The sequence below is a fragment of the Diadema setosum genome, chromosome 10 (genome assembly GCF_964275005.1).
Source record: "Diadema setosum chromosome 10, eeDiaSeto1, whole genome shotgun sequence".
Classification (NCBI taxonomy): domain Eukaryota; kingdom Metazoa; phylum Echinodermata; class Echinoidea; order Diadematoida; family Diadematidae; genus Diadema; species Diadema setosum.
In genome coordinates this window covers 39,729,695-39,749,098 of record NC_092694.1, presented here as the reverse complement: position 1 = coordinate 39,749,098, position 19,404 = coordinate 39,729,695, and the positions used below count along the sequence as shown (strand labels likewise).

General features: G+C 38.0%; 1 long non-coding RNA gene across 3 annotated transcripts; it reads left to right on the top strand.

Moving 5' to 3' along the window:
- The first annotated feature begins 11,230 nt into the window (after positions 1–11,230).
- On the top strand, positions 11,231–16,587 carry LOC140234105 (uncharacterized). 3 transcript variants are annotated; one of them, XR_011901575.1, is made up of 5 exons: positions 11,231–11,392; positions 12,076–12,153; positions 12,854–13,122; positions 14,196–14,288; positions 14,867–16,587. It is a non-coding gene; the product is annotated as an uncharacterized lncRNA (long non-coding RNA). The 3 variants fall into 3 exon arrangements; XR_011901574.1 differs by having other exon boundaries at positions 12,076–13,122; XR_011901573.1 differs by lacking the exon at positions 11,231–11,392 and having other exon boundaries at positions 11,951–13,122.
- Positions 16,588–19,404: the final 2,817 nt, after the last annotated feature.

Genomic DNA, 19,404 nt, shown 5'->3' with positions numbered 1-19,404 from the left:
ATAAAAAAAAAATGGTACCCGGATTTTTTTTTTTTTTTTTTTTTTGGGGGGGGGGGGTTGCAACCCCCCCAACCCCCCCCCCCCCCCTCTAGATCCGCTTCTGTAATACTATAGATGTTGTCATTTTTAACGGTCGAATCGCATCAAAAGACATGGGTTTCGGCTCCAGGGGCTTTGTTTGTCACTCTACTAAAAATAACTAATGTTAAAAATTGAAGTTCATCGGTAAATTCACCAATATGACCAAACCGCACTCTACTGTCGCCTCACCACACTCTACTGTCGCCTCGTTTTATGTGTATAACGCATAGGCATTAGAAGAGCATTTGATACTAAGATGTTGTCACTTTTAACGGTCGAATCGCTTCAAAAGACATGAGTTTCGGCTCCAGGGGCTTTATTTGTCACTCTACTAAAAATAATCAATGTTAAAAATGCAAGTTCATCGGTAAATTCACCAATAATGACCAAACCGCACTCTACTGTCGCCTCACCACACTCTACTGTCGCCTCGTTTTATGTGTATAACGCATAGGCATTAGAAGAGCACGTAATACTCAGATATTGTCATTTTCAAGCGTCGAATCGCATCAAAAGACATGAGTTTCGGCTCCAGGGGCTTTATTTGTCACTCTACTAAAAATAATCACTGTTAAAAATGCAAGTTCATCGGTAAATTCACCAATATGACCAAACCGCACTCTACTGTCGCCTCACCACACTCTACTGTCGCCTCGTTTTATGTGTATAACGCATAGGCATTAGAAGAGCACGTAATACTATAGATGTTGTCATTTTCAACGGTCGAATCGCTTCAAAAGACATGAGTTTCGGCTCCAGGGGCTTTATTTGTCACTCTACTAAAAATAATTAATGTTAAAAATGCAAGTTCACCGGTAAATTCACCAATATGACCAAACCGCACTCTACTGTCGCCTCACCACACTCTACTGTCGCCTCGTTTTATGTGTATAACGCATAGGCATTAGAAGAGCATTTGATACTAGGATGTTGTCACTTTTAACGGTCGAATCGCTTCAAAAGACACGAGTTTCGGCTCCAGGGGCTTTATTTGTCACTCTACTAAAAATAATCACTGTTAAAAATGCAAGTTCATCGGTAAATTCACCAATATGACCAAACCGCACTCTACTGTCGCCTCACCACACTCTACTGTCGCCTCGTTTTATGTGTATAACGCATAGGCATTAGAAGAGCATTTAATACTAAGATGTTGTCACTTTTAACGGTCGAATCGCATCAAAAGACATGAGTTTCGGCTCCAGGGGCATTATTTGTCACTCTACTAAAAATAATCAATGTTAAAAATGCAAGTTCATCGGTAAATTCACCAATATGACCAAACCGCACTCTACTGTCGCCTCGTTTTATGTGTATAACGCATAGGCATTAGAAGAGCATTTGATACTAGGATGTTGTCACTTTTAACGGTCGAATCGCTTCAAAAGACACGAGTTTCGGCTCCAGGGGCTTTATTTGTCACTCTACTAAAAATAATCACTGTTAAAAATGCAAGTTCATCGGTAAATTCACCAATATGACCAAACCGCACTCTACTGTCGCCTCACCACACTCTACTGTCGCCTCGTTTTATGTGTATAACGCATAGGCATTAGAAGAGCATTTAATACTAAGATGTTGTCACTTTTAACGGTCGAATCGCATCAAAAGACATGAGTTTCGGCTCCAGGGGCTTTATTTGTCACTCTACTAAAAATAATCAATGTTAAAAATGCAAGTTCATCGGTAAATTCACCAATATGACCAAACCGCACTCTACTGTCGCCTCACCACACTCTACTGTCGCCTCGTTTTATGTGTATAACGCATAGGCATTAGAAGAGCACGTAATACTATAGATGTTGTCATTTTCAACGGTCGAATCGCTTCAAAAGACATGAGTTTCGGCTCCAGGGGCTTTATTTGTCACACTACTAAAAATAATCAATGTTAAAAATGCAAGTTCACCGGTAAATTCACCAATATGACCAAACCGCACTCTACTGTCGCCTCACCACACTCTACTGTCGCCTCGTTTTATGTGTATAACGCATAGGCATTAGAAGAGCATTTGATACTAGGATGTTGTCACTTTTAACGGTCGAATCGCTTCAAAAGACACGAGTTTCGGCTCCAGGGGCTTTATTTGTCACTCTACTAAAAATAATCACTGTTAAAAATGCAAGTTCATCGGTAAATTCACCAATATGACAAAACCGCACTCTACTGTCGCCTCACCACACTCTACTGTCGCCTCGTTTTATGTGTATAACGCATAGGCATTAGAAGAGCATTTGATACTAAGATGTTGTCACTTTTAACGGTCGAATCGCTTCAAAAGACATGAGTTTCGGCTCCAGGGGCTTTATTTGTCACTCTACTAAAAATAATCAATGTTAAAAATGCAAGTTCATCGGTAAATTCACCAATAATGACCAAACCGCACTCTACTGTCGCCTCACCACACTCTACTGTCGCCTCGTTTTATGTGTATAACGCATAGGCATTAGAAGAGCACGTAATACTCAGATATTGTCATTTTCAAGCGTCGAATCGCATCAAAAGACATGAGTTTCGGCTCCAGGGGCTTTATTTGTCACTCTACTAAAAATAATCACTGTTAAAAATGCAAGTTCATCGGTAAATTCACCAATATGACCAAACCGCACTCTACTGTCGCCTCACCACACTCTACTGTCGCCTCGTTTTATGTGTATAACGCATAGGCATTAGAAGAGCACGTAATACTATAGATGTTGTCATTTTCAACGGTCGAATCGCTTCAAAAGACATGAGTTTCGGCTCCAGGGGCTTTATTTGTCACTCTACTAAAAATAATTAATGTTAAAAATGCAAGTTCACCGGTAAATTCACCAATATGACCAAACCGCACTCTACTGTCGCCTCACCACACTCTACTGTCGCCTTGTTTTATGTGTATAACGCATAGGCATTAGAAGAGCATTTGATACTAGGATGTTGTCACTTTTAACGGTCGAATCGCTTCAAAAGACACGAGTTTCGGCTCCAGGGGCTTTATTTGTCACTCTACTAAAAATAATCACTGTTAAAAATGCAAGTTCATCGGTAAATTCACCAATATGACCAAACCGCACTCTACTGTCGCCTCACCACACTCTACTGTCGCCTCGTTTTATGTGTATAACGCATAGGCATTAGAAGAGCATTTAATACTAAGATGTTGTCACTTTTAACGGTCGAATCGCATCAAAAGACATGAGTTTCGGCTCCAGGGGCATTATTTGTCACTCTACTAAAAATAATCAATGTTAAAAATGCAAGTTCATCGGTAAATTCACCAATATGACCAAACCGCACTCTACTGTCGCCTCACCACACTCTACTGTCGCCTCGTTTTATGTGTATAACGCATAGGCATTAGAAGAGCACGTAATACTCAGATATTGTCATTTTCAAGCGTCGAATCGCATCAAAAGACATGAGTTTCGGCTCCAGGGGCTTTATTTGTCACTCTACTAAAAATAATCACTGTTAAAAATGCAAGTTCATCGGTAAATTCACCAATATGACCAAACCGCACTCTACTGTCGCCTCACCACACTCTACTGTCGCCTCGTTTTATGTGTATAACGCATAGGCATTAGAAGAGCACGTAATACTATAGATGTTGTCATTTTCAACGGTCGAATCGCTTCAAAAGACATGAGTTTCGGCTCCAGGGGCTTTATTTGTCACTCTACTAAAAATAATCAATGTTAAAAATGCAAGTTCACCGGTAAATTCACCAATATGACCAAACCGCACTCTACTGTCGCCTCACCACACTCTACTGTCGCCTCGTTTTATGTGTATAACGCATAGGCATTAGAAGAGCATTTGATACTAAGATGTTGTCACTTTTAACGGTCGAATCGCTTCAAAAGACACGAGTTTCGGCTCCAGGGGCTTTATTTGTCACTCTACTAAAAATAATCACTGTTAAAAATGCAAGTTCATCGGTAAATTCACCAATATGACCAAACCGCACTCTACTGTCGCCTCACCACACTCTGCTGTCGCCTCGTTTTATGTGTATAACGCATAGGCATTAGAAGAGCATTTAATACTAAGATGTTGTCACATTTAACGGTCGAATCGCTCCAAAAGACATGAGTTTCGGCTCCAGTTACTTTATTTGTCACTCTACTAAAAATGATTAATGTTAAAAATTGAAGTTCATCGGTAAATTCACCAATATGACCAAACCGCACTCTACTGTCGCCTCACCACACTCTACTGTCGCCTCGTTTTATGTGTATAACGCATAGGCATTAGAAGAGCATTTGATACTAAGATGTTGTCACTTTTAACGGTCGAATCGCTTCAAAAGACATGAGTTTCGGCTCCAGGGGCTTTATTTGTCACTCTGCTAAAAATAATCACTGTTAAAAATGCAAGTTCATCGGTAAATTCACCAAAATGACCAAACCGCACTACTGTCGCCTCACCACACTCTACTGTCGCCTCGTTTTATGTGTATAACGCATAGGCATTAGAAGAGCACGTAATACTATAGATGTTGTCATTTTCAACGGTCGAATCGCTTCAAAAGACATGAGTATCGGCTCCAGGGGCTTTATTTGTCACTCTACTAAAAATAATCAATGTTAAAAATGCAAGTTCATCGGTAAATTCACCAATATGACCAAACCGCACTTTACTGTCGCCTCACCACACTCTACTGTCGCCTCGTTTTATGTGTATAACGCATAGGCATTAGAAGAGCATTTGATACTAAGATGTTGTCACTTTTAACGGTCGAATCGCTTCAAAAGACACGAGTTTCGGCTCCAGGGGCTTTATTTGTCACTCTACTAAAAATAATCAATGTTAAAAATGCAAGTTCATCGGTAAATTCACCAATATGACCAAACCGCACTCTACTGTCGCCTCACCACACTCTACTGTCGCCTCGTTTTATGTGTATAACGCATAGGCATTAGAAGAGCACGTAATACTCAGATATTGTCATTTTCAAGCGTCGAATCGCATCAAAAGACATGAGTTTCGGCTCCAGGGGCTTTATTTGTCACTCTACTAAAAATAATCACTGTTAAAAATGCAAGTTCATCGGTAAATTCACCAATATGACCAAACCGCACTCTACTGTCGCCTCACCACACTCTACTGTCGCCTCGTTTTATGTGTATAACGCATAGGCATTAGAAGAGCACGTAATACTATAGATGTTGTCATTTTCAACGGTCGAATCGCTTCAAAAGACATGAGTTTCGGCTCCAGGGGCTTTATTTGTCACTCTACTAAAAATAATCAATGTTAAAAATGCAAGTTCACCGGTAAATTCACCAATATGACCAAACCGCACTCTACTGTCGCCTCGTTTTATGTGTATAACGCATAGGCATTAGAAGAGCATTTGATACTAGGATGTTGTCACTTTTAACGGTCGAATCGCTTCAAAAGACACGAGTTTCGGCTCCAGGGGCTTTATTTGTCACTCTACTAAAAATAATCACTGTTAAAAATGCAAGTTCATCGGTAAATTCACCAATATGACCAAACCGCACTCTACTGCCCTTACAAAAAAAAATTGTATGGTACATGTATGGTATGGCTCTATGGTGTATGGTAAATCTATGGTACAACTCTATGGTAGATGATTGCTCTATGGTATACCATATAGTGTAAATATATGGTGGGAATATTGCATATATGGTACATCTGTATGGTAGATGCTTGTGCTATGGTATACCATATGGTGTAGACACATGGTAAGTAGACTGCATATGGTACATCTCTATGGTAGATGCATGTTCTATGGTATACCACATGGTGCAAATTTATGGTGAATAAAGTGCATATGGTACATCTGTATGGTAGATGCTTGTTCTATGGTATACCATATGGTGTAGATACAAGGTGAGTAGACTGCATATGGCACATCTCTATGGTAGATGCATGTTCTATGGTATACCACATGGTGCAAATTTATGGTGAATAAAGTGTATATGGTACATCTGTATGGTAGATATGCGTTCTATGGTACACCATATGGTGTAGATACAAGGTGAGTAGACTGCATATGGTACATCTCTATGGTAGATGCATGTTCTATGGTATACCACATGGTGCAAATTTATGGTGAATAAAGTGCATATGGTACATCTGTATGGTAGATATGCGTTCTATGGTACACCATATGGTGTAGATACAAGGTGAGTAGACTGCATATGGTACATCTGTATGGTAGATATGCGTTCTATGGTACACCATATGGTGTAGATACAAGGTGAGTAGACTGCATATGGTACATCTCTATGGTAGATGCATGTTCTATGGTATACCACATGGTGCAAATTTATGGTGAATAAAGTGTATATGGTACATCTGTATGGTAGATATGCGTTCTATGGTACACCATATGGTGTAGATACAAGGTGAGTAGACTGCATATGGTACATCTCTATGGTAGATGCATGTTCTATGGTATACCACATGGTGCAAATTTATGATGAATAAAGTGCATATGGTACATCTGTATGGTAGATATGCGTTCTATGGTATACCAAATGGTGTAAATATATGGCGAGCAGATTTATGGATATGGTATATCTCTATGGTAGATGCGTGTCTTATGGTATACTACATGGTGTAAATATATGGTGAGTAGAATGAATATCGTAGATGCTTGTTCTATGGTATACCACACGGTGTAAATTTATAGTGTATCATAGAATGCATATATATACGGTATATTTGTATGGTAGATGCTTGTTCTATGGTATACCACATTGTGTAAATGATGGCGAGTAGAATTATAGAATGAATATGGTACATCTGTATGGTAGATGCCTGTTCTATGGTATACCACATAGTGTTAATCATGGTGAGTAGAATAAATATGGTACATTTGTATGACAGGTGCTTGTTCTATGGTATATCACATATGGTGTATATATTATGGTGAGTAGATCGCGTATGGTACATCTGTATGGTAGATGCTTGTTCTACAATATACCGTATGGTGTAGAATATGGTGAATATGGTACATACAGACATTTCTGTTATATATACTTCTCTATGCAGCTCATATATTAAAATATTTTTTTATTGTGTTACATTTTCTTCATGACTCGGTTTTTGTTTTCATACAGGTAATTAACCATGTGAACAAAATATGGCTGTTAAGTATAGTGTTGGTTCTATGATGGTAATAGATGCATTGTAGTTATATGGTAGATATTAGGTGCTAACATGGAACATTGTATGGTGACTGTGGTAGATACTAGTATCTGTGGCAGATTAATGCGTCATTTGTGTTAGCTGTTTTGGTTTATGGTAGATATATGGTAATTATATGAACGAAGTATGATTTATGTATGGTGTTTATGGTGTATGCATGGTGGTTCTATAACTTCTATGGTGGGTAAATGGTGCAATCATACCACCATATGCCTACCATATAACCATCATACACCATATATAAGCACCATACATATATCATACTAGTATCATACATCTACCAAATACTACCATACTTCTACCATATAATCACCATACATAAAAATACCCCAGAAGCACCATACAGCTACAATTATGACCGCCATGATACCTACACCATATAACCACCACTCATCTACCACAGAAGTACCATATATCTACCATTTATACACCATATAACCACCATACATACACCATATAGCGACCATACATACCCCATATTACCACCATACATGTTCTATATGACGACCATTCACCATCAAAAAAAAAAAAAACGTCTTTTATTGGTCGTAAACAGGTCAGCTGGTCATACGTCGTGTTAAGACATATACAACATCTTTATGACGACTTTCAACGGCGAATGAATTGCACAACTAAAATAGTATGCTGTGACATTTACGTCAGTTATTGACCAATAAATTACCAGTGTTTTTCTCCTGCTTTCATGTCGGGATTAAGACGCCAGTTTTACGTCGCTTTTTGACCAGAGCTAATGCATTCCCGCAACCAGATAAAGACGTCAATTTCACGTCATTTATTAACCTAATCTAGACGTGTTGTATAAAAGGGTTAAAGTTTACTGTATATGTACATATTTCACTCTAAATCTTTTACCAAACCTTAGTAGATCTAAAATATTTGTCAAAATGGAGAATTGTTACATGACATAGCCAGAGCTCGACACTACCGGTGGCCCGGTGGCCCGGGGCCACCAAAAACGCGCGTCGGGCCACCAACATTTCAGAAATGAAGATTTTGGTGGCCCAATCGGGCCACCAAAATGTCGGATAATTGCCTTTACTTTTGTAGATGGACAGCGGTAACAATCGGCTCCGTAAGATGCTAAAATGAATGTCAGATGTTTGCTTTTTATTTTGGAAATGAATAATGGTAATATTCGGCTCCGTATGATACTAAAATAAGTGTCGGATGTTTGATTTTGCGTTCGGAAATGAATAAGGATAACATTCGGCTCCAGAAGATGATGAAATAAATGTGGAATGTTAGCTTTGACGTTCGGAAATGAATACTAATAACATTCAACTCCGTACGATGAGAAAATAAATGCCGGATGTTTGCTTTTTATTTTGGAAATGAATAACGGTAATATTCGGCTCCGTATGATACTAAAAGAAGTGTCGGATGTTTGGTTTTGCGTTCGGAATTGAATAAGGATAACATTCGGCTCCAGAAGATGATGAAATAAATGTGGAATGTTAGCTTTGACGTTCGGAAATGAATACTAATAACATTCAACTCCGTACGATGAGAAAATAAATGCCGGATGTTTGCTTTTTATTTTGGAAATGAATAACGGTAATATTCGGCTCCGTATGATACTAAAAGAAGTGTCGGATGTTTGGTTTTGCGTTCGGAATTGAATAAGGATAATATTCGGCTCCAGAAGATGCTGAAAAATGTGGAATGTTAGCTTTGACGTTCGGAAATGAATACTAATAATATTCAACTCCGTACGATGAGAAAATAAATGCCGGATGTTTGCTTTTACGTTGGAAAGTAAATAACAACAACATTCAGCTCCAGAAGATGCTAAAGCAAGTGTCGAATGATCCCTTTGACGTTCGGAAATGAATAAACATGATATTCAACTCCATATAGATAGTAAAATAAATACCGGATGTTCACGTTCAGGTGAATAAGAATGTCTCATGTTTGCTTTTATGTTCGAATGTATATAGCAACAACATTCAGCTCCGGATGATGCTAAAATACATGTCGGATATTAATTTTGCTCTGACGTTCGGAAATGAACAACAATAATATTCAACTCCATAGATCACTGTAGATAGTAAAATAAATACCGGATGTTCACGTTCAGGTTTGAAATAAATAGCAATAACAGATCAGCTGCGGAAGATGCTAAAATAAATGTCGAATGATCCCTTGCCCTTTGACGTTCGGAAATGAATAACAATGATATTCAACCCCGAATGATGATTAAATAAATGTCGGATGTTTGCTTTTACTTTCGAAAGTAAATAGCAATAACATTCGGCTAAGGAAGATGCTAAAATAAATGTCAGATGATTGCTCTTGTATACGTTCGGAAGTAAATAGCATGTTATATTCTGCTCCATACGATGCTACGATGAATGTCGGACATTTGCTATTACATTTCGAAATGAATAACAGTAACTTTCAGCTGCGTTTGATGGTAAAATATTTAAAGGACATAAGGATTGAGAGAATGCAACAATATTAGTAGAACACATCAGTGAAAGTTTGAGGAAAATTGGACAATCTGTTCAAAAGTTACGAATATTTTAAGTATCTGCGCAGTCACTGCTGGAAGAGAAGACTACTACAGTGTATGATGTCACATGCGTACAACTATATAAGGAAAATAAAAAGAGAATTTCACAAAACTTTACTTTATTAATAAAGTGCACATATTTCTTCGACTTGCTGCTGACGTATGTTAAGGGTAAACTATTCCCCCTGCCTTCTGAAAGAGAGAAGTGGAGTGTTCTTTTGTTATGCAAAAAAAATTGAATATGTTGAATTTTCTTTATTCTTTCTTTATATCGTTGTACTCATGTGACATCACAAGCCATGGTATACTCTTTTCATCCAGCCGTGACTGAGCAGAAACTTCAAAAATTCATAACTTTTTAACGGATTGTCCGATTTTGCTCAAACTCTCGCTGATGTGTTCTACTAATATTGCTGCGTTCACTCAACCCACATGTCTATGAAGGTGAACTTGTCCTTTAAAGTTTGATGTCTGCCTTGACGTTCAAAAATGAAAAACAGTAAAATTCGGCTCCGTACAATGCTAAATTGTCAGGTAATTCATTTCACTTTCGGAAGTGGACAGCAATAGCATTCGACTCCGTACGATAATAAAACAAGTGTTGGATGTTTGCTTTTTTAATTTTAAAATGAATAACGGTAATATTCTGCTCCGTACGATGCTAAAATGAATAACAGATTATTGCTTTTACATTTGGAAATGATTAACGGTATCAATCGGCTCAGTTAGATGCTACAATAAATCGGGGATGTTTGCTTTCACGTTCAGAAATGAATAAGGATAACATTCAGCTCCGTAACATGCGAAAATGAATGTCAGTTCTTTGCTTTTACATTTGAAAAAAAAACACAATTAATAGTAACATTCGGCTCCGTATGGTGTTAAAATACTAGTAAATGTTGGATAATTGCTTTTACAATCAGAAATGAATAACGGTAACTTCCAGCTCTTTATAATGCCAAAACAGATGTCGGATGTTCACAAATGTCTGCAAATGCTCCCACTCTATCGTTTCAAACGTAAGTTTTGACCACCTAAATAGGCATCAACTTTTATAATAATCTATAAGCCTATTTGCTAAATCTTAGAACTGAGAATAACGGTAAGATGATTGAATTTTCTCTTCATTTATTTTAGACATGGGTACATGTATCACTTGAGTAATACTTAATATTTCATTTTCTATGTTCAGTAGGACCGATTTAGTATTTATGTTTTTCTTGATTTTTTTTTCGGGCCACCAGATTTTACTTTCGGGCCACCAAAAAATAAAAAATTAATGATTTTGGTGGCCCAATCGGGCCACCAAAAATAAAAGTTAGTGTCGAGCCCTGCCATAGCCATATACCAATTATAGTCCCCTTCGCTCTGCCATCCCCTGGCCGTGCGCGCCAAAATTAAAAAGCACAGCTCGTACGTTAACCGCCAGCGCGCGGTGTTCGAATTGTAACCGTTAGATGTCCCCAACGCAAGCGATCTAAGGACACGTCTCGAAAGATCGGAGATTGAATGCCAAATTTGGAGACTGGAAGTGGAAAGGTGAACTGCATAAAAGCATCTGTTCGCTGAAGAGGCCGGTTTCATCAAAGAACTAACAATTCCACGTCAAATTCGGTAAGAATTTATTTGATGCCTGTTCTCCATCCACTCGCACTCGGTAAATATTCTTTTTACTCCCTCAGTCCCATATATGATTTTCTGTGTTGGTGCTTAACTGCGACCAGCAGCCCCATGCATACACTATGCGTATGGGCTGCTGGTCGCAGTTAGTGCTTAAATTGGTAACCAACATAGATGTGGGGGCAGTTTCTGTCAAAATGAAATCACATTCTGCAGTAATTTACAGTGCAACTGCAAGTTTATAAGCCCGCTTACGCAGAAATAATCGACTTAAGTGATCAAGATCGGTGTGTTGAATATGCAGGCTATACATGATGATGTACCGATGTAGCTCGTTAGCTGGTTAGAAGAAAATGCAACCTTAGATCAAAGGAAACAATATTCTAACTGGAATCGGCTCAGGACTGTGCTTGACAGGATTGTGCTTGTTAGGACTTGCAAGATTCTTCCTAAATTTTGCCGTAATAATCAAGATCTACTGTGGCATTACAAAATACGAAGACGGAACTTGCAACTACATTGTACATAAGTCATAACATGTGTAACTTAAACAGAAATCCAAGTTCAACATAATTAAGGCTTCACCGAAGGTTTATAGTACTGGCAGGATATTATTCATTGTCACAATTAATCTATTGTTGTTGACACTGTCAATGACAATGTTACAATTCTTACAGACAAGGACAAGGTCAGAGCCCATGGCCCATATGGAACACGAAGCAGTCTAACCCATGCATATTAGTGTGTTACAGCCTGTGAGTATGAGGCTGTGTGTACTCAAGAAGATTGCATGTTCATATATCAGTTGTCAGTGATAATGATAAATGAGTGACATTGCGATTGCGAAATAAATAATATATCATGTTATCCGGCTACATGTATTTGTCTAAATGAAGCCTTTATAGTGTTCATTGTTAAAATCAATTTTAAAAATGAATTCTCTTTAACTTTGTTGTCATGCAAGTATGTGGTGATGTTTCGTGGATAAAAAGGAGGAACTGGAAACATAACACCCTAGAAATGTCGAATGCAAATTTAATACTAATTAAACATAATGCTACTACTATTTATGTGCAGAATACTGTCAAATTTGCATTTGGATTTTGGAGGAGGCCTATTGTCACATTGCTGATTCAAAATGTTTTCGTTAATATTGGTTTTCTATAAGAATTCTTGCAATCTGCATTGATTTATATAATGAAACTTTAGATAAGTACAATTCAACAATTTTGGATTGAACAATGTTAGACACTGCCTTCCAATGTTGATTGAGGCTTTTAAGAAATTTATAGAGAACACGCAACTTTATAAAAATACAGCACATGAAACAAATTTACTTTTGCTGATGTGGCAATTCAAATGCAGGAAGTGGCTTTTTTTTTCAAAACTCATACTTTCCAGTGAAGTAATGAAATCGTTTTTGTCAATTTCTTTGTTTTAATTTCATATTTAAAGGTATGGCTGCTAGCAGTGAGCATGAAAAGTGCTTGTAGGAATGGAGGGCGACTGGAGGAGCCATGACATGAACTACACTTGTCGGCAACAAATGGGAGCTTCGTACGTGTACGTAGGGCAGAACTGATGCGAGACACATGTACCAGCCTGCCCTACCACTCATGTTGAGAAAGGCACATGTATGATGATGACCAATGCTCCCTCTGAGCCCCTGACCCTGAGTCCTGGAGGCTGGACATCATGGCTTGTTTGGGTTTTGTACATCACAGGTATGATACCACACGAGCACCCATAATTCATCACCATCATGTACAATTCCGGGGGCGGGGGGCAACTGCCATTGCAACGTGGACACCATGCTCGTTCATGAACTTTCAAAATGGACCCTAAACGAGTACCAGTAATGACCCTTCGATTTTTTCCACCGTATGAAGTATTCGTATTCAGATTTTCATGAGTTGTAAAATATATTCCCTGAACACATATCGAGCTATTGAAAAGCGAACCCTTTTTTCAAAATTTCTGTGATTTTGATACCCTTTCCACTGTTCGCGCATGCATTGCCTGACCGTGAAAAAAAAACCTTTTGCATGTTTTGTTGAATGAGCATGGTGTCCACCTTTCAGTGGCAGTTGCCCCCCCCCCCCCCCCCCGAGGGACAATTTTACATGTTTGAAAAAAAAAATCTATTGAGAACATATACAGTAATGACCGTGGTAGTACGTAATATAAGCATAAAATCGACATGCAAAATTTGCATTTGATTTGACCCTCAAGAAGCAAATAAGTGCACTTATGACTCTGTATTTTGCAATATGCTAGGATTCACATCATTTTCAGTGAAAGAGCATTTGAGTTCAATTAATATTCAACAAAAATATGTGCAGAATAGATTAATTCATTTTTTTTTTGTCATACATGATGTACAATGTATTCATATGATGGAAATGTGTTATGTGAAGCTTGCTTTCAACTTGCTTGATTTTCTTCACTTTTATACTCCAAAAAGTGTGCCTATAATTTGATTTAAAGAGACTGTAGATATGAATTTTAGACTGATATTTGTAATAGAAAATGTATTGTTTTCTGTAACTTGCTTTTTATTGCTTAATGAATACATGGATCTTTGAATCGTTAGTTTTTTTTCATTGAATAGAAAGGGAAAAATATAAGCCTCTAAAGCTTAATTCATCTTCCAATATTTCTTGGAAAGTGATCCATAGCCCATGAATCACTCTCCATTGCTCACAAGAAATATTGGTAGATGAATGGCACTTGTGTACTGTCTTGTGTGGTCTCAGTCACAATTTGGATCACCTTTTCACTTTTATCTCTCGCACAGAAAATCATGAAATAGCCACCAGGAGGTGTCAAAAGGCAACAGATTAGGTGTGGATTCCATGTTGGAGGCAACCATCAGCAATAGAAGAATCAGGTGATTATCACATTACTGATTCTAAAGCACAAAGATAGTTTTGGTAAATCTGAAAAGTTTTCACAAATTTCCTCTCCTTGCAAAGTCAGATCATTATACAGAGTATTTAAGCCAATGAAAACATATACTTTTGTGTGAAGATTGTAGTAACTAGAGGGTACCAAGTCATCCATTTGGATGATCAGTTTGTCCTACCTTGATAGGATCAAATTCATTAACTGCATAATGGCATTTGAGGAATATTAAGAAAAAAAATGCCACCTTACTTTGAGAATTTTCCGTGCCTGATTTGAGCAATCAGTTTTTGCCTTTGCTCCACAACACTTGCCCGACTTTGACTTGCCCAGGGCAAGCGGGCACATGCTTACCTAGCACCTTGTCCTAGAAAATTAGCAATGATGGGTAAGAAGAGTAATGAATATGTTAACTTAGATGAGCATTAATTTTGTGACTCATGTTAAATTGACCCAAAACTCTTGTGTTGATACTCAGTATATGGCTAAGATGTAATTTATAGTAGCAAAAAGAAGTTCCACCAGTATTTCAAATCTTCATTTCACATCCCCTTCTTTTCCCAGCACTCTAAGTCCAGCAACCAGCTGTGGCATCCCCAACATGACTGGTCATTTCAGGATCCAGAGCAAGCCCCGTAACAAAATTCGCAAGTAACAAGCTAGCTTTACTCAGCACCCTGTACTAGCTGTATCTTGTCTCCAAGGAAGCATCCAATGGAAATTACTACGTCAGTGTGGAATAAACAATTTTGCAAAAAGGCTGGAACAAAAGTCAACACCCACAACCTATTGTAGTTAGCACGTCTACTTGTGTGTGGTTTCCCAATAGGGAGTTTAAGATTTCAGTGAACATGCACTAGTGGACGGAGTGGAGATCATGTCTGCCTGCAACGAAAGGGCTACTGCGCATGTGCCTCACTCTCAACAGTACGTCGATGTGTTCACTCCTTACCCGCCAATTTCACGTCATCTCAGACGGGTGAACGTCGTCCACTGCACCATGTAAACGTAGCCTTAAATGACGCCATCGGTTCATGTCGACTACAACGTATGTCAAGGTGCAATCTTAACTCCCTAATATACAGTCAGTGAAATGCGGACTTCTACGCCTGTCATATGGCTCTCACACGCCACATCGCAGCAGGTATACAACCAACACAGAGCACTTGAGACCACTTCTGTGCTCTTGCTTGCAGCAGCTCAGCCGCTGCCCCGGCGAATTGCCAATGTTACAGTGTGAAAATTCGGACATCTGCAGATTGTCAATCGTATGATAAGCTTTTTATGAGAGGCTTTCAAAATGTTTGATACACGTGGATATTTTATCAAGCCAAAAATTGGAAGTTTGTATCAGAGCTGTGGAAGGTGAAACAGTAACAGAGTATATCAGCAATAACATGAATTCTATGCTCAGTCTTGTGGAGAACCGCCATTTCATGTTCTGAAATTGTGGGTAATCACCCCCCTCCAGTGACATTGGGGGCAAGGGGGTATACAGTTTTTAAAATTATATTTTATTATTGTCTAAAGTAAGCATGGCTAGATTTTCCCTTTTCATTTTTAAAAAGCAGAAAATTCTGTAAAAACAAAAAACAAAGGAAAATAGGAAATGTGCAAAATTTGTACGAATTTGTGTCATGGATATCAATTACATCATTTGGAAGATTTTTTTTTCTACAGAAAACCTGAAGGAGTTCTATTTTTCATTGATTTTAGATGAAATTCCAACTTTCCCTAAAATTCATAAGAAATTTGCATATTGAAATCCAAATGTTGAAAATACTGGTCTTTTTTTTTTTTGAGGGGGTGGTTAAATTATTCTACTCTGTATGTGTAAATTTTCAGGTCTTTCAGTTGATTCTAGTAAGCAATATACTAGTTAGACCTTCAATACATGTGCTTGGAAACTGCTATGTTAACAGCAAAGTGTATTTTTAAAAATGTTTTCCTTTTTTCAAGATATAGAATGTATGTGTTTTTCTTGTGTTCATGATTGAATTATGTAAATACGTTTCTAATCAACTTGTGTGTATTTAATTTTTTGATGCAGTATTGTAGTCTTTGTCTTGTGTTAGTGATTGAGTGTCAGTTTATGAGGTGGTTTTGACAGGTGTAGTTGTAAGACAAGTATGCTCATTACACTGAGTACTGTAAATTATACATTGATATACTGTAACCATAGAACAATCTGTCTTTTTGATGCATTAATGCTGTCCCACTCATTTTACATGATAAATAGAATTTAAAATAAAACAATTATTGACACCGTAATGATATCACACAGACATCTTTGTGAACATTTATACATTTTAAAATGTTTTCAGAGTATTACGACTTATTCTGACCAGTAACACATCTTAATGAAGTCTTTTCATGACCAGTAACATGTCCAAAATATGCCGTAAAGGCGTCTTGTCATGACTTGTAACAGGTCTTAAATACATCTTAATGACGTCTTTTCATGCCCGTTTAAATGTGTGAATTATGTTTTAAACATGTCATGCAATGTATTATGGTCAGTAACTGGTCTTAAAGACACCTTGTCATGACCAGTGACAGCTAAGAATTACGTCTTTAAGACGTCATGTTATGGTCAGTTACTGGTCTTAATAACATCTCAAATACGTCATTTCATGACCAATAAGACGTAATGACGTAAAAATATGACGTCATCACGACGTCTCGCGTTGGTGCAAGTTTTCGTCTTATTTGCGCCGTTATATGACGTCTTTAAGACAACTTACTGGTCAGGAAAATACGTCTTTAAGACGTTTTTAAGATGTGTTTCTGCTATTAGGGATATAACCACCATACACCATATAACCACCATACATCTACCACAAAATCACCATGCTTTTACCACACAGTGCTTCTATGGTAGATGTATGATGGCTATATGATAGATATATGGTGGTTATATGGTAGATGTACGGCTGTTATATGGTGTTTTTTGGGATATGGTGGTTATATGGTACATGTATGATACCGCTATGGTAGATTTATGGTGGGTATATGGTGCTTCTGAGGTAAATGTATGGTGGCTATATGATAGATATATGGTGGTTATATGGTAGATGTATGGCTGTTATATGGTGCTTTTTGGTATATGTATGGTGGTTATATGGTACATGTATGATACCGCTATGGTAGATTTATGGTGGGTGTATGGTGCTTCTTGGTATATGTATGGTGGTTATATGGTACATGTATGATACCGCTATGGTATATATATGGTTCTCCTATGGTAGATGTATGATGTTTTTGTGGTAGATTTATGGTGGGTATATGGTGCTTCTGTGGTAGCTATATGGTAGATATATGGTGCTATGGTGTATGGTGGTTGTATGGTAAATATGTGGTGCTTCAGTGGTAGCTGTATGGTGGTTATATGGTAGGTATATGGTGCTTTGCTGGATGGTGTATGGTGGTTGTATGGTAAATATGTGGTGCTTCTATGGTTGCTGTATGGTGGTTATATGGTAGGTATCTGGTGGTTATATGGTAGGTATCTGGTGCTTCGGTGGTAGGTGTATGGTGGTTATATGGTAGGTACATGGTGCTACTGTGGTAGTTATATGGTAGGTACATGGTGCTACTGTGGTAGTTATATGGTAGGTATATGGTGCTTTGCTGGATGGTGTATGGTGGTTGTATGGTAACTATATGGTGCTTCTGTGGTAGCTGTATGGTGGTTATATGGTAGGTATATGGTGCTTTGCTGGATGGTGTATGGTGGTTGTATGGTAAATATGTGGTGCTTCTACGGTTGCTGTATGGTGGTTATATGGTAGGTATCTGGTGCTTCGGTGGTAGGTGTATGGTGGTTATATGGTAGGTACATGGTGCTACTGTGGTAGTTATATGGTAGGTATATGGTGCTTTGCTGGATGGTGTATGGTGGTTGTATGGTAACTATATGGTACTTCTGAGGTAGCTGTATGGTGGTTATATGGTAGGTATATGGTGCTTTGCTGGTTGGTGTATGGTGGTTGTATGGTACTTCTATGGTGCTTCTGTGGTAGCTATATGGTGATATATGGTGCATTGGTGGTGGTGTATGGTGGTAATATGGTAGATGTGTGGTAGTTATATGGTAGGTATATGCTGCTTGCTGGATCTGTATGGTGTTTATATGGTAAATTTATGGTGGTTCTGTGGTAGATGTATGGTTAACAATATATGGTAAGTGTATGGTGGTTATATGGTAACTGTATGGTATTTTTTTATGGTAGATGTATGGTAGCATAAATTTGCATAAATTTGTCCCAAAAATGTAAATGAGATGTATGGTATTTGTATGGTATATGTATGGTATATGGATGGTACATGTGCTATGGTATGTGTATGGTATATGTATGGTACATGTGTATGGTGTATGTATGGTATATGGTATTTGTGCTATGGTATTTGTGATGTATTCATATGGTATTCGAATGGTATAAGTCTATGATACCATACAATACCATTGTATGGTATGGTACCATACAGGTGTACATTGTATGGTATTTTTATGGTATACCATAGCAATTTTTTTTGTAAGGGTGTCGCCTCACCACACTCTACTGTCGCCTCGTTTTATGTGTATAACGCATAGGCATTAGAAGAGCATTTAATACTAAGATGTTGTCACTTTTAACGGTCGAATCGCATCAAAAGACATGAGTTTCGGCTCCAGGGGCTTTATTTGTCACTCTACTAAAAATAATCAATGTTAAAAATGCAAGTTCATCGGTAAATTCACCAATATGACCAAACCGCACTCTACTGTCGCCTCACCACACTCTACTGTCGCCTCGTTTTATGTGTATAACGCATAGGCATTAGAAGAGCACGTAATACTCAGATATTGTCATTTTCAAGCGTCGAATCGCATCAAAAGACATGAGTTTCGGCTCCAGGGGCTTTATTTGTCACTCTACTAAAAATAATCACTGTTAAAAATGCAAGTTCATCGGTAAATTCACCAATATGACCAAACCGCACTCTACTGTCGCCTCACCACACTCTACTGTCGCCTCGTTTTATGTGTATAACGCATAGGCATTAGAAGAGCACGTAATACTATAGATGTTGTCATTTTCAACGGTCGAATCGCTTCAAAA